The sequence below is a fragment of the Moschus berezovskii genome, chromosome 10 (genome assembly GCF_049115385.1).
Source record: "Moschus berezovskii isolate FMDL1 chromosome 10, NW_MosBer_1.0, whole genome shotgun sequence".
NCBI classification, from domain to species: domain Eukaryota; kingdom Metazoa; phylum Chordata; class Mammalia; order Artiodactyla; family Moschidae; genus Moschus; species Moschus berezovskii.
This window is the reverse complement of record NC_142469.1, coordinates 99414211-99428729: the sequence shown is the minus strand read 5'-3', so window position 1 is coordinate 99428729 and position 14519 is coordinate 99414211.

Sequence of the window (14519 nt, the reverse complement as noted above, 5' to 3'; positions counted from 1 at the left end):
CTTGTTCTAACAAAGCAATCTGGATTTTATTTTAAAATAAACACTACAAATATGTGTTCCAAAGCCAGGCAGAGACCCACTTCCATATCAATTGAGTAAAACAGAACTGAGAGCTGTAAAGAAATTTAAAAAAAAGAAGCGCATTGCTGCCTTCCAAGAGTCAGCAAGAATAATAACTCACATTATCAGAAAGGGCAGTGCAAAATTACTCGTGCAAAGAACAAGTAAAGACTTCTTGCTTTTCCTCTTTGGCTTTCTTGCTACCAATTTAAGATCAAGATCTTAGACGGAATTACATTCCATCTTAGCTAGAACTGACAGAAACACATTTTCAATTACCGGCAGGTGACAATAGAACAACAACGTCAGTGGTTTTTTAAACAAGGTTATTTCTCGCTTTACAAAGGTGACCATTTAAAAATGACCAAACAAGATCTCTAACAAATAATATTACTCTTTTCAAAAAATATAAGTGCTATATCTTTGGATACTGGTATATTTAATTTATACTTTTCTAGTTTCTTAGGAGTTCCAAGGGAGAAAATATACTCTATCAGGATTATTTGACTTAAAAATATTAAATACTAAGTACATCCCAAGGGAACATAAACATTAATCCATAAACTCATTTCCATGTAAGGAAAGCAGAATTCATGATTCCATTTAGCTGTTATTGTACTTGCTGCAATAGTAATACCTCTTAGGACACATTTAAACATTTGAATATGAACAAATGAATGAACCAATGTATTAGTATAAATAAAATGATGAATGCTATTAATATAAGTAACTGATGCAGTTTTTATGAGACTGACTTATGGCCAAACACCCTAGTTTTATTTCTTCATCATTTCCTTCTGTCACTCCTAAAGTCCTAAATAGTACTCAGAGATACGTTTCAGGGACTCAAATAAAAAACTAACTTTTTTCAAGTAATTCTGCAAATTGGACTTGTATTTGTATTAGGATTAACTCATTTTCTCTTGTAGACTTGGATTTTCAGTCCAGTTATTTGTAAGTTAAAAACACCTTTACTAGAAAAGTATTTCAATGGGTTTCACATTATCCTTCTAAAAGACAGATACAAAAATCACTCTACACTCTAACAGCTCCCAATTGTTTGGAGCATTTTAAGACATGAGTTAATGTTCATGTAGTTAACTTAGATTATTTCCCATCTACACTGAAGGTTTTAACGATGCCAAATTATCTCACCACCTTTTCCCTCTCTTGATTCCATTAACCTTAGGATTTCAGAGCAATCTAATTTTGGATAAATTGCTTTCCTGTGTTTTGGCTGCTAGCTTTTGACAAATGTGTTTTAAGTTTCACTCAAAGGCTAATTTTTCTTATTTTAACCACTGAATGCTTTACAAATTATGCTAGCAAGATGTCTTTTATTTCTCAAGTTTTAGTTACTCAGAAATTATAATTTTTCTAAAGCTAAAAAAAGCTTGAAAACTTGATACTGAGCTAAAAATCATTGACTAGATTAAATTGTTAAGGATTTATTATTAGGAAACATTGTTTTGAGCTATTTTTAACCAGTAATCTTCTAAAAGTATTGGCACTTTAAATTCCATCTTGTTTATTGGTGAAAATGACCAGTCTTTATAAGCACTGATGTTTTTCCTATGGGAATGCAAAATTAGCTGAGTTTCCATCACAGAAGTTGCCACGCGCGCGCGCACACACACACACAAACACACGTGTGAGAAATAATGTCTGGGTTTCTTTTTTCCTTTTCTTTCTTTTTTATGAATAGCCATTTAAAGTACTCACAGAAGAAATTATCACTTACATTCTTATTAAGTGCCATAACATTGTATTAGACATTTTGGTAGATAAAAGTAAAGAAACATAAGACTTTGCTTACCATAACCATCTAGTTAAGGAAATAGACTTGTCCTCTCCCAACTAAAATAATTTGTAATGGATGAAATGTGAAGCATAGTAATAATTTAATAACAGCTACAAATCTTGAGTCCTTCCTATTGCACTGACACTGGACCAGAAGTTTCACATAAGTTATCCCATTTGACCCTCACCATAATAAAAGGTGTATTGCTCCTATCCTACAGATGAAAACTTGGAGTCTTAGAGGTCAGGTAGTTTTCCAAGGAAATACAGCCAGTGTTCAGCTACAATGAAAATCTGAGTTTGACTCCAAACTGGAAGTCGCTCAGTCCTGTCCAACTATTTGCAACGCCATGGACTACACTATCCACGGAATCTTCAGGCCAAACTACTGGAGTGGGTAGCCATTCCCTTCTCCAGGGTAACTTCCCAACCCAGGGATCAAATCCAGGTCTCCTGAATTACAGGCATATTCTTTACCAGCTGAGGTATAAGGGAAGCCCAAGAATACTGGAGCTGGTAGCCTATCCCTTATTCAGTGGATCTTCCCGACCCAGGGATCGAACTGGGATCTCCTGCATTGTAGGCAGGTTCTTTACCAACTGAGGGAATATATATAGCATATATAATATGTTATAATTATTATAATTATAGCATATAATATATATAATATAATAAGGGAAGCCCTTGACTCATGTGTTTATGCATTTTGTTCATGTTGCACTTCAGAATATTCCAGATATGGTGTTTCAAAGATGGGAGGTAAAAAACTTTCAAGGACAACTTCACAAAGAAGCTGGTATTGGTGTTGAGAAATAGAAGGGTAGACTGAAGGATAGCTAGACATGGATCCTGGGGACTCTTCTGTAGGCAGGTGGAAATACATGAGCCACACGTGAAGGCAGAAATGTGGAGGTGTTTGGGGACTGACAGTTTGACCAGAGTAGCCATCAGGTGGCCAAAGTATTGAAATTTCAGTTTCAGATTGGAAAAGGGTAGTTTGGGTCATTTTTAAGATATCATGTGTTGGATTCTTTTGTTTAGAATTTGAGATTAGAGGTAGGACATGAGAAATAATAAGCATTCAGCCTTACGTAACTGGAGTTAGAGAAAGTTCAAATCATCATCTGATGCCAATTATGTTTTTAATGTTCTTTGTTTTTCTTCTCAAATGAACTGTCATTATTGTAAGGAGGCATTTCCAAAGTAATTTGTATTTCTTTGGTAAGAGAATATAAAAATTTTAAATGCTTTGTTAAATCCATTAATTCTTAATTATGTACTATTTTAGAATATTAAAAATATATTTAACATACATAGTGATATTATACCAAAATGAAAGATGGATTGTTTATCATACAATATCATCACTTATAATTCTCCAGAAAGAATTTGTCCATTTTCACTTAATTTCATCCTTTGTTATCTGCTTAAAAAGGGCTTCCCTAGTGGCTCAAATGGTATAAAGAGATGCCTGCAGGAGATTGTGGGAGACCTGGGTTTGATCCCTAGGTTAAGAAGATCCCCTGGAGGAGGGCATGGCAACTCACTCCAGTATTCTTGCCTGGAGAATCTCCATTGACAGAGGAACCTGGCAGGCTACAGTCCATGGAGTAGCAAAGAGTTTGACACAACTGAGCCACTAAGCACACACAGATACCAGAGAATATTACTTTATTTGACATAAGACTGAGGCCAAGTCTTTTTTTTTTTTTTTAGGTAATTAATTTATTTTTTATTGGAGGCAAATTATTTTACAATATTATATTGGTTGGTTTTGCCATACATTGATATGAATTTGCCCCGGGTTTACATAAGTTCCCCCTCCTGAACCCCCCTCCCACCTCCCTCCTCCCTTTATCCTCCCTCTGGGTCATCCCCGCATGCCAGCCCCGAGCATCCTATAACATGCATTGACCCTGAACTAGTGATTCGTTTCACATATGACAACATACGTGTTTCAATGCCATTCTCCCAAATCATCCCACCCTCACCCTCTCCCATAGAGTCCCAAAGACTGTTCTATACATCTGTGTCTCTTTTGCTGTCTCGTATACAGGGTTATCATTTGCATCTTTCTAAATTCCATATATATGTGTTAGTATACTGTATTGGTGTTTTTCTTTCTGGCTTACTTCAAGTCTTATTGATAACATGGATGTACTGATTATCCAAATCCATCTGAAATTATTTGATTGTTCTGTTTTGCCCTTCAAAGGTATGTAATTTTTAAGTGTTAACATCGCTACTTCAGTTACAAGGATTGGGAATATACAAATAGTTTTTGCATATATTACTTTCTCATTGCTTACTGGTGATTATTTCAAAATGCTTAATTAAAACTTTATCATTCTAAGAACTCATTTGCTCTTAAAATGAAAAAAGTCTGATTTTTTGGACACTTCCCCCCCCATTCTTTTCCTATTTTGAATTGTTGTTCAGTCACTCAGTCATGTCCAACTCTTTTTGACCCATGGATGGCAGTATGCCAGGCTTCCTTGTCCTTCAGTATCTCCTGGAGGTTGCTCAAACTCATGTGCATTGAGTTGGCAATGATATTCAACCATCTTATGCTCTGTCACCCTCTTCTCCTCCTGCCCTCAATCTTTCCCAGCACCAGGGTGTTTTTCCAATGAGTCCACTCTTTGCATCCGGTGGCCAAAGCATTGGAATTGCAGTTTCAGCGTCAGTCTTTCTATTGAATATTCAGGGTTGATTTCCTTTAGGATTGGCTGGTTTGATCTCCATGTAACCCAAAGGACTCTCAAGAGTCTTCTCTAGCACCACAGTTCAAAAGCATCAATTGTTCGGTGCTCAGCCTTCCTTATGGTCCAACCCTCACATCCATACATGACTACTGGAAAAACCTTGTCTTCAACTATACGGACTTTCGTCAACAAAGTGATGTCTCTGCTTTCTAATACATTGTCTAAATTTGTCATAACTTTGCTTCCAAGGAGCAAGCATCTTTTAATTTCATGGCTGCAGTCACCGTCTGCAGTGATTTTGGAACCCAAGAAAAGAAAATCTGCCACTGCTTTCACTTTTTCCCCATCTATTTTACCATGAAGTGATGGGGCCAGATGCCATAATCTTAGTTTTTTTAATGCTGAGTTTTAAGCCAGATTTTTAGTATTTTGAATTATTCAGAAATTATTTTGCAAGGATAAGTCTCCTTTGCTAGACCATTGAGTCAGGGACAGATTTTAGATATGACACATTCAATCAGAAAGGAGGAACATAAAGAAGTTCAATCATGCATGAAAGTTTCTAATGGAATTCAAATATAAATGTGATTTACTTGCTAAAGTGCAAAATTTGTATGATTTGCATGGCAAGTGAGGGGTTAATCAATGAAAAGGAAAAGGCAGAGAAGCAGCTTTCAAAGAAGCCCAGATGGAAGCAGGAGGCACTTCACTGAGCCTCTCTGAAATGGAAGTCGATCAAGCAATTAATAAAGTTAAAAACACAAAAGCACACTTGGATCTTAATCTACCTAAGGAAAGTGATCCAAACCAAATATGTAAAATTGATTGACTAAGACGACTCTCCAGTGAGGTGGAAAAGTCTCATAAAAATCCAGAAATGGAATACAAGGAACAAGGTCATTTGGCTCGTCCTATCAGCACTGAATTATTTCATAGCTATTAAACTCAGTTCAGCTGACCAGAGAAGGAGTTCATTTGTACTCATGAATCCACATTGAAACTCTGGTCAGAACAATAAATGTTCTACGTTTTATTTTCTTCACTCTTGCTCCCCATCCCCCAACCACACCCATAGAGACATATATTATTGGAAGAGTGGTAGGGTCAATACTAAGGATTGGAAAGACCTCTGAACAAGTGGTTTCAGAAGACCTGTCTTCTTGCTTTATATGAGCATCAGTTATGGAAAATACAAAATGGTACCATATTTTGTGACTTGAGTGAAATAGTCCTAGCCATGCCTCAGGCCCCTACCTTGGATGATGCTAGACCCTGTGATTTGGGAGACCAGGGAAAGAATCTGTGTTTGTTCACCCCAGCATCCTCAGTTCCCAGCATGTTACCTTTATGAAGTCAGTGCTCAATTAATATTTGGTAAACAAATCAAAAATAGAATACATAAAGTACATCCACAGTTCACAAATGTGAGGTGTGCTGTGTCAAGCCAAGGGGCTTCCCAGGTGGTGCTTGCGGTAAAAAACCTGCCTGCCAATGCAGGAGACGTAAGAGATGTGGGTTTGATCCCTGGGTCGGGAAGATCCCCTGGAGGAGGGCATGGCAACCCACTCCAGTACTCTTACTGGAGAATCCCATGGACAGAGGAGCCTGGTGAGCTACAAGTCCATAGCATTGCTAAGAGTCAGATATGACTGAAGTGACTTAGCATGCATGCACACACGTCAAGCCACAGAGTAATTACCTACATTGAGGATCAACTTTCCTGAAAAGTTCGAAAGGAAAGTCAAAGTAATTTAACAGGGTTAATTAAAGCAGGTCTCTATTAAAACAAATTTGGATTATTTATGGATAGAATGCAAAATTCACATGAATTTGTAAGATTAAAACTTGAGACTTCAAAGCAGTTTCACCAGGCAGCTGCTTCTAGCATTGCCCTCAGTTCGCTTCACCATCACAAGAGGATCTTCAGGGAAAAGCATGTGAATTGCAGAGTTGATGAATGCTGTGTAAGACTTAAGGTAGAGACTCGTGGAAGATGGGTTTATGGTTATCAGAACAAGTGTTTGATCTTTCCAGCGACGTTTCAGAGTGAAGACTCTGTTTTGCTGTTTTATGCTCTGGCAATCACACACACACACACGCACATGAGGAGGGATTGAAAGGCACTAGGCTAGGCAATTTGGAAGCCAGCTTAGGGGAAGAAAATGGTTATTTTTCCTCTGTTCTCCTAGGTTCTCCAGCTGGAGCCTTACAACATTAGACTGACAAATGACAAGTTAGTACAAGATGGTTTATTAATATTTGTAGAACACATCATCCGATGTGGGGAAACCTCATGATGACTAACTCAAAGGGATTATATAGCATTTCCAAATAATAAATTCATAGAGAAGTGACAAGACAAAGGAAAAGAGCTCTAGGCTTCCAAGGATGGCAAACAGTGAGGAGGTAAATCTGGGGGAAACCAAGGGAGCAAGGCTGGTTTGTGCAGGTCCATCTCGGTGTCAGCTCTCTTGTATTCTTCACATGGCCACACAGTCTCCCCAGAGAGGAAGTTGAAGGCAGTCTCCATTTTTCACAAGTTTCTGCTTCTTAGTCAGACAGAGGATGCTCCAGGAAGGCATCTCTCTGTGTTCCGATACCCAACACACAGCAAGGCCAAACAAACTGAAATGTTGGAGTCTGGTGCAAAGAAAGGTCTATTTTAGGATCATGCAAGGAGCAGTGGCTTAGGTCCTGAAAAGCCTTAAGCCCCCTGAAAGGTTTTGCAAAGCACTTTTATAACACAGATGACTCAGGTGAGTGATCAGCTCAAGGCTCTAATTGGATGATGGTGAGGTTGCAGTGTGGTGTCACAGGAGTTAACATCAGCTCTTAGGCTCCACGAGGCCTGGGGCTTTGTGCTCATGGTCACTGAGTAGTTAACATCTTCCATTTAGTAGCGGGGAGGTGCATCTGCCTAACAATCCAAGAAATGTGCATCAAGTACTGTTACCTAGGTGCTTCGGAGAGGCGCTAAAGCAGGGGATATGGGGGAAGGCTCAGTTACAGCTGCATCTACGGATTTCCATTAGCCTCCAATTCAAAATAATCCTTGTGCCAGCGTGGCGTATTTTGAGATGGCACATTCTGATCCCCTATAAGAGTGAAGTGACAATGTGGATAAATCCTAGACACTTAGAACCCAAGAGACAAGACGTTATAAGCTCAGAGGGGGTTCAAGGCCTCTGTTCAGTTGTTTCCAACTCTTTGAGACCCCATGGACTGTAGCCTACAAGTCTACTCTATGCATAGGATTTTTAAAGCAAGGACATGGGAGTGGATTGCCATTTCCTCCTCCAGGGGATCTTTCCAACCCAGAGATCGAACGCGCATCTCCTGTGGCTTCTGCATTGGCAAGTGGATTCTTTACCACTGAACCATCAGGGAAGTCCCAAAGACTGTGATGTACCTAATAAACAATGAACCACATGTGGCTGTGGGAGACTCTAGGACATAAGCACTCACATTATTTCACTACAGGGCTCCAAGGGATCTTCCTAACCCAGGAATTGAACTGGTGTCTTTTACGTCTCCTGCATTGGTAGGTGGGTTTCCCTGATGACTCAAACGATAAAGAATCCACCTGCAATGTGGGAAATCTGGGTTCAATCCCTGGGTTGGAAAGATCACTTGGAGAAGGGAATGGCTACCCACTCCAGTATACTGACCTGGAGAATTCCAAAAACAGAGGAGCCTGGTGGGCTAAAGTTAATGGGGTTGCAAAGAGTCAGACATGACTGAGTGACTTTCACTTTCACTTTCTCAACCATTAGGGCCACCAAAATCGCTGCAGATGGTGACTGCAACCCTGAAATTAAAAGACACTTGCTCTTTGGAAGAAAAGTTATGACCAACCTAGACAGCGTGTTAAAAAGCAGAGACATTACTTTGCCAACAAAGGTCCGTCTAGTCAAAGCTATGGTCTTTCCAGTAGTCACGTATGGATGCCAGAGTTGGACTATAAAGAGAGCTGAGTGCAGAAGAATTGATGCTTTTGAACTGTGGTGCTGGAGAAGACTCTTGAGAGTCCCTTGGACTGCACGGAGATCCAACCAGTCCATCCTAAAGGAAATCAGTCCTGAATGTTCATTGGAAGGATTGATGTTGAAACTGAAACTTCAATACTTTGGTCACCTGATGCAATGAACTGACTCATTGGAAAAGACCCTGATGCTGGGAAAGATTGAAGGCGTGAGGAGAAGGGGAAGACAGAGGATGAGATGATTTGATGGCATCACCAACTCAATGGACATAAGTTTGAGTAAACTCTGAAAGGACAGGGTGAAGGACAGGGAGGCCTGGCGTGCTACAGTCCATGGGGTTACAAAGAGTCAGAAACAACTGAGCGACTGAACTGAAGGGCCACCTGAGAAGCCCACTGCTTCTGAGAAGCCAGGGGACCACAAAGCAGAGGGGGTGTGAGTGCTGAATCCTTGTGCCTGCCTGAGCAAGGGTGAGTTTACAAGAGCAACACAACGTCCTGGTAGGATGAGAGCCAGCTGGGACAGGAGTGACGAAGTGCCCAGTGGGCTCCTGCTCTGCTTGGCTGCTGGGGCAGGCATGGGGCTGGGTCTCTCTTTGGAGGAAAATCCTCTAGCTGATTCTTGACAGATCCAGTCTCAGCCTCATCAGAGCCACTTGAGCCAGAAACAAATCACATTTAGAAAGGACTGTTTGGTGTCTCTGAAAGAGCTGCAAGGACTGAGCAGCGAGCCAGCTATGAGACTGTGGGAGGCTGTGTCCTATGCTGCCTGGAGCAGGATGTGGAGAAGGTGGACACCCTTCCCTCCGAAGGGCTGAGAATTGATCTGAAGTCAAAGCATCATTGGCTCCTAACTGCTGCCAGTGGCTCTGGAGATGACAGGACACCGGCCGGTCTGAGTCAGATTCTCATTGAAACCTGAAGCACAGCTGGTTTCTCAGGACACGTGTCCTGAATAGTCACATAGGGCGCTCACTTAGAAGGACCCCACGTGGATTAAGGTGATGCTGTCACTGCTCCAAAATTCTTCGTAATTATACCTTGGAACTTGCGTTTTGTGAGGTCTGATGGGACAATACAGCATGGGCATGAGCAGGGGACACATGCTGTGACAGGCATGCCTGCTGTTGACATAGAGCACTCAGGGCCCCCAGAGCACAGAATTTCAGCAGATTCACCATCGGTGGGAGGTGTGTGAGACTCCATGGGAGGACGGCCAGCGGTGGGGACCTTGACTGAGTGGCGATGCCAACCATCCCGAGGGTCCCTCATGTGAACCAGTGATTGCTTCAAACGCAGAAAGAAGGTGGTGGTGATCTCTAGTGACCCAGGAACTCTTATTGTATTCTTTATTACACATGTTAATTCCCCATGTGCCAACCACATATGGAGATATCAGAGGACAAGAAAAGATAGTGCAAATCCAGAGTTCCCTTCGCTTTCAGTCCTTGCTTATTCACCACTGAGCTGAAACCATAATGTTATTAGAATGTGCACATATCAAAAAGTAAGAATGAAACTAGTTGCTTTAGTTTTGTGCAGAATTTCCACTGTTCTGATAAGAATAAAATACATATGCATGTACTATTTTTGTAATGTTGGTGATTCTGCATACGAATTAAGTGCACTTATTTTTACATGTTAAACTGGTAATATACAAAGTAAAGACTCAATGGACATGAGTTTGAGTGAACTCTGGGAGTTGGTGATGGACAGGGAGGCCTGGCGTGCTGTGATTCATGGGGTTGCAAAGAGTCGAACACGACTGAGCGACTGAACTGAACTGAAAGATAAACAGTACATGATAATGATTTAAAATTTTAATTTTTCTCTATTTAGAAAAGCATTAAATAACAAAAACACCATGATAAAAGGAGAGACAGATCATGGAAGAAAGGAAGAAGCAGTACATATCAGTACCTTCAGTGGTATTTTTCCATTTTGAACAAAACCTGCATTTTCGTTTTGCACTGAATCTCAAAAATTCTATAGCCAGCCTTGTCAAGAAGAAATAGTAAGAAACCTTCTACTTATTCCCTTATGGTGTGATAAATAATGTGATTACATAAAGCTTTCATTAGAATGAGTTTATTAGTATTCCTTCTTCCCAACCAATAAGCACCAACTTCTAAGCATAGATATTTATAACAGATGTGGGAAAGGAGGGACTGAAAGTTCAAGGCCAGCTCACTGAATTCTCTTGAGTCTTTTTGAGTCTTTCCCAGAAGATAGATTATTTTGTTTCACAAATGTTGTTCCAAATACTTTTAGATATTTTAAACAGGAAACTTTAGGTATTTTGTCAGTGACAAGCAAAAATCATAGTTTCTTCTAACAACATTCATGATAAAAAAAAAAAAATGTTCTAGTCCCTACTTGTCAAAATGCATTACATGGAAGCCTGGGACCAAGGTAGAGAAGATGACTGGGAGAATTTACTGGAGCATTTAGCTGCCAACCTGACAAGAAACTGATTAGAGATTGAAGGTGGTTGCTAACCCCTGTACATAGCAAGCACCTTGAATCTCTAATCAGTTTCTTGTCTTGTGCCTTTGCACACACGTATATTAACTTCACAACTAGATTTTTCAATTCCCTGATTTTTATTTATAGGCATTTTAAAAATGTTCTCAGTCTCTTGTTCTGATGCTCCCTAAGACATTCAGTGGCTTCGGATAGCACCCTCCATGTTTTCACATCTTTAAGTATAGTTGCCCAAAATTGAGTGAATGCCACCCAACCAAAGATAAGATTCTGTTTAATTCTCCATGTAATGGGACATTGATTTAGTGAGGTCACCATCCATCTTGATAAAGTATCTTGTGCTTTTGTTTTTTTTTTTCCCGGTTTTTGTTTCCAGTCTACCATGGAATTGATGAACTTATTGTATATCCATCAGAATTTTGTTCTCCTAATGGCTGCAAAGATCAACAGATACAGATAAGATCTTAAAGTTGTCCTCTCCACTCTTTGTATAGCTGATATTTAAGAAAAAATAGTGATTGTGTCATGTCTAAAGTTGGAATCAGCCAGCTTTCTGTAAAATGCTATAAATATTTGAGACTTTGTAGGTCACACAGTTTCTATCACAACTACACGACTACTCAGCTCTGCCTTTGCAGCATGAAAGTGCCATAGACACTATGTAAATGAATGAACGTGGCTGGCTTCCAACAAAACGTTTTTTTAAACTTAACAGTTGACAAGCTGGATTTGGCCCATAGTCCACAGCTGTCTAGTCCCTGATCTAAAGTCATAGAGAAATTCTTGAAAAATGTTACATCTTGGAAAATTGCTCTTCAGTCTCCTGTGTTTGCTATCCCTCTTTCTCTACTTGACTTACAAACATATGTTCCCAACATTTCCATTCTCAGCTCTACGGCCTTAGTGCCCCAAATACCCCTGTGATTGATTTCACCTAAATGCATGGTTTCAGTATCTTGCTCTTCTGTTTTTATTTCTCTTCCATGCCCGCTCTCTCCTCCTCCTGCAGGGTTTAGGATGATGTTCAAGCTGTTGGGACTCTCTCACCCCTGGTCTACCAGTGACTGGTACCTCATTTCTGTCCAGCTTAAGAGTCTCCCCACTGCATATTCTTCCCTCAGCCACCCAAAAGGAATTGTCCATACCCTTTTAAATTTTTTGCTACAGTTAATTTCAACATTGAATCTTTTTTTTTTTAATTTACTCTTTTCTGATTACTTTATGTCTATCTCCCCAAGTAAACTCGGAATTCCTGTGTAGCCATATTTTTGTTTTATGGGATTTTCTGCCCCAAGAGGACAAATGAATCTGGCACACTGAGAACCTACTCTTAGCAGAAATTTTTGAATGAATAGAACACATTTAATTGATTAGAAAGACTAGGGTTAGGAATTTTTTAAATTTTAATCTATGGGGTCACCTATGCAATTTTCTTTATAATGAGGTAAAAGACTAACCATTTATATGAAAGGGCAAACTTTTTTAAAATAAATTACCAAAACCATATTTTCAGTACATGCATTTTTGGCAATACAGAAAAAAGCAAAAAGAAGAATCTGCCCAAGACTTTAAAACATGATAATTGCCTTAGACACATTATTTACCTTTCTTTCCATGTAGCCTCTTTAAAGTGTTGTGACTTCTTCAATGAGCTGTATTTGCAGAAAAATACTAGGCTAATATGGAAAAACTCTTTGCTTATGCCCTGCTTAAAGATTTCAATCAGGATGCTGTGACTTACCTTCTTGATAGTCAGATGGTGGCGTCGCTAACTGATCACCATCGTTTTGAGATTACCTGTCATTATTTATCATGATGCTTTCAATCTTTAATATTTTTCCTGTATCTATATCTCTATGTCTATCATCACCTACCATGCTAGGGATCTTAGCAGATTTATTTATGTTCTTTATTTTCTAACCCTTGATCCACAAATCTCCATTTATAATTTTAGACAAACAATAAAGAGTAGAATAATGACTCCTTAATTCCCTTTTTCATGTATTAGTTTTTAAAGTTATAGTTCTAATGTGAAATCTACATGCTTTTAAAATATTTGAAGTTAAAAGCTTGTAGTGACATTGTTTCAAAATTTTACATCCTTTTATTTGGATAATTTTTCTATGATTATGTGAAAAGTAATTTATTAATTATTTTCTTACATAATTATTATTTACATACCATATTTTGCAAATAAAACTCCAAAATATTTATATTATGTAGAACTCTATGTATTTCTTTAAGATTATAAGTCACCCACTTTTTGATTAATTCTCCACCTATATTTGAATGGTTATAAATAATCCACTTCCATGAAGACTTCTTGGTTTTTATTTTTCTTAGGCATTCTTTGCTTCTTTTAATGTGTACATAAATGTAATAAGAGAAAATCCAACAAAAATGATCCACTTCTTTGAGGAGCTAAAGTTTGCTGGCCATTCATCAGGATAGTCACAGTTGCTTCACTGTCTTGTAGTTTTTCATAACATACATTTTAAAAAATCTATAAGTGAGCTGATTGAATTGAATTATTTTCTTCAGAACTGATGTTATTAAGCTATGACAATAGCACATGGTCTATTCTGGGAAGTTCACTTATTGTTTATTCAATTATCCTATCAGCCAAAGATGTATTTTTACTCAATAGTACAATATTTTTACTTTTTAAACTTGTTGAAACAGATTTCATATATTGTATTCAATGAGTAAATTCTTCTATGGTAATTATAGTAATCTTCTTGCTTTTAAAAATTTATAACCAATTTTATTTTACACACTTCCTCAATAATTAACTTATTCATTTATTAAGATCTTATTAATTACTTATTGTATGTAATTTAAATAGACAGTATAGTGAGAGAATAGACTCTGGAATCAAGTTCAAATCCCCAATCCTCCAATTCATAGGTAGCTATCTGTAAAATGAAGATAAATTATTTCAGGCGCTAATAGTCACTACTTTATAGACTTCTTGAGAAGGTTGAGTGGGAAAATACAATAAAATGTGCAGTACACACTTACACTAGTGAGCGTCAGAGCATGTTAGCTGTTATCAACGCTACTAGATGCCCGATGCAATGCACTTTAATTCTTTTTCATCTCCTCTGAGTAATAATTCCAGAAATCAGCCTTTTTTCTGCTTAAGTTCAACAGCAAGCAATTACCTAGAAACTTGAAAATTGCCACTGTTTGGAAAAAAAATCAATTAGGCAACACAAGTTCATTTTCTGTATGACTAAACTGTAGCCAATATTCTGGCTTCACAAAGTGGCATTTGACACAAAAGATCACCTATCCTTCAGCCCCTCCTGGGTGGATGTATTGCTGACATACTGTCTGGAGACTTTCCCCAGCTCTATGTCTCTATCAGTTCAGTTCAGTTCAGTTCAGTCGCTCAGTCGTCTCCGACTCTCCATGGCCCCGTGAATCACAGCACGCCAGGCCTCCCTGTCCATCACCAATTCCCAGAGTTCACTCAAACTCATGTC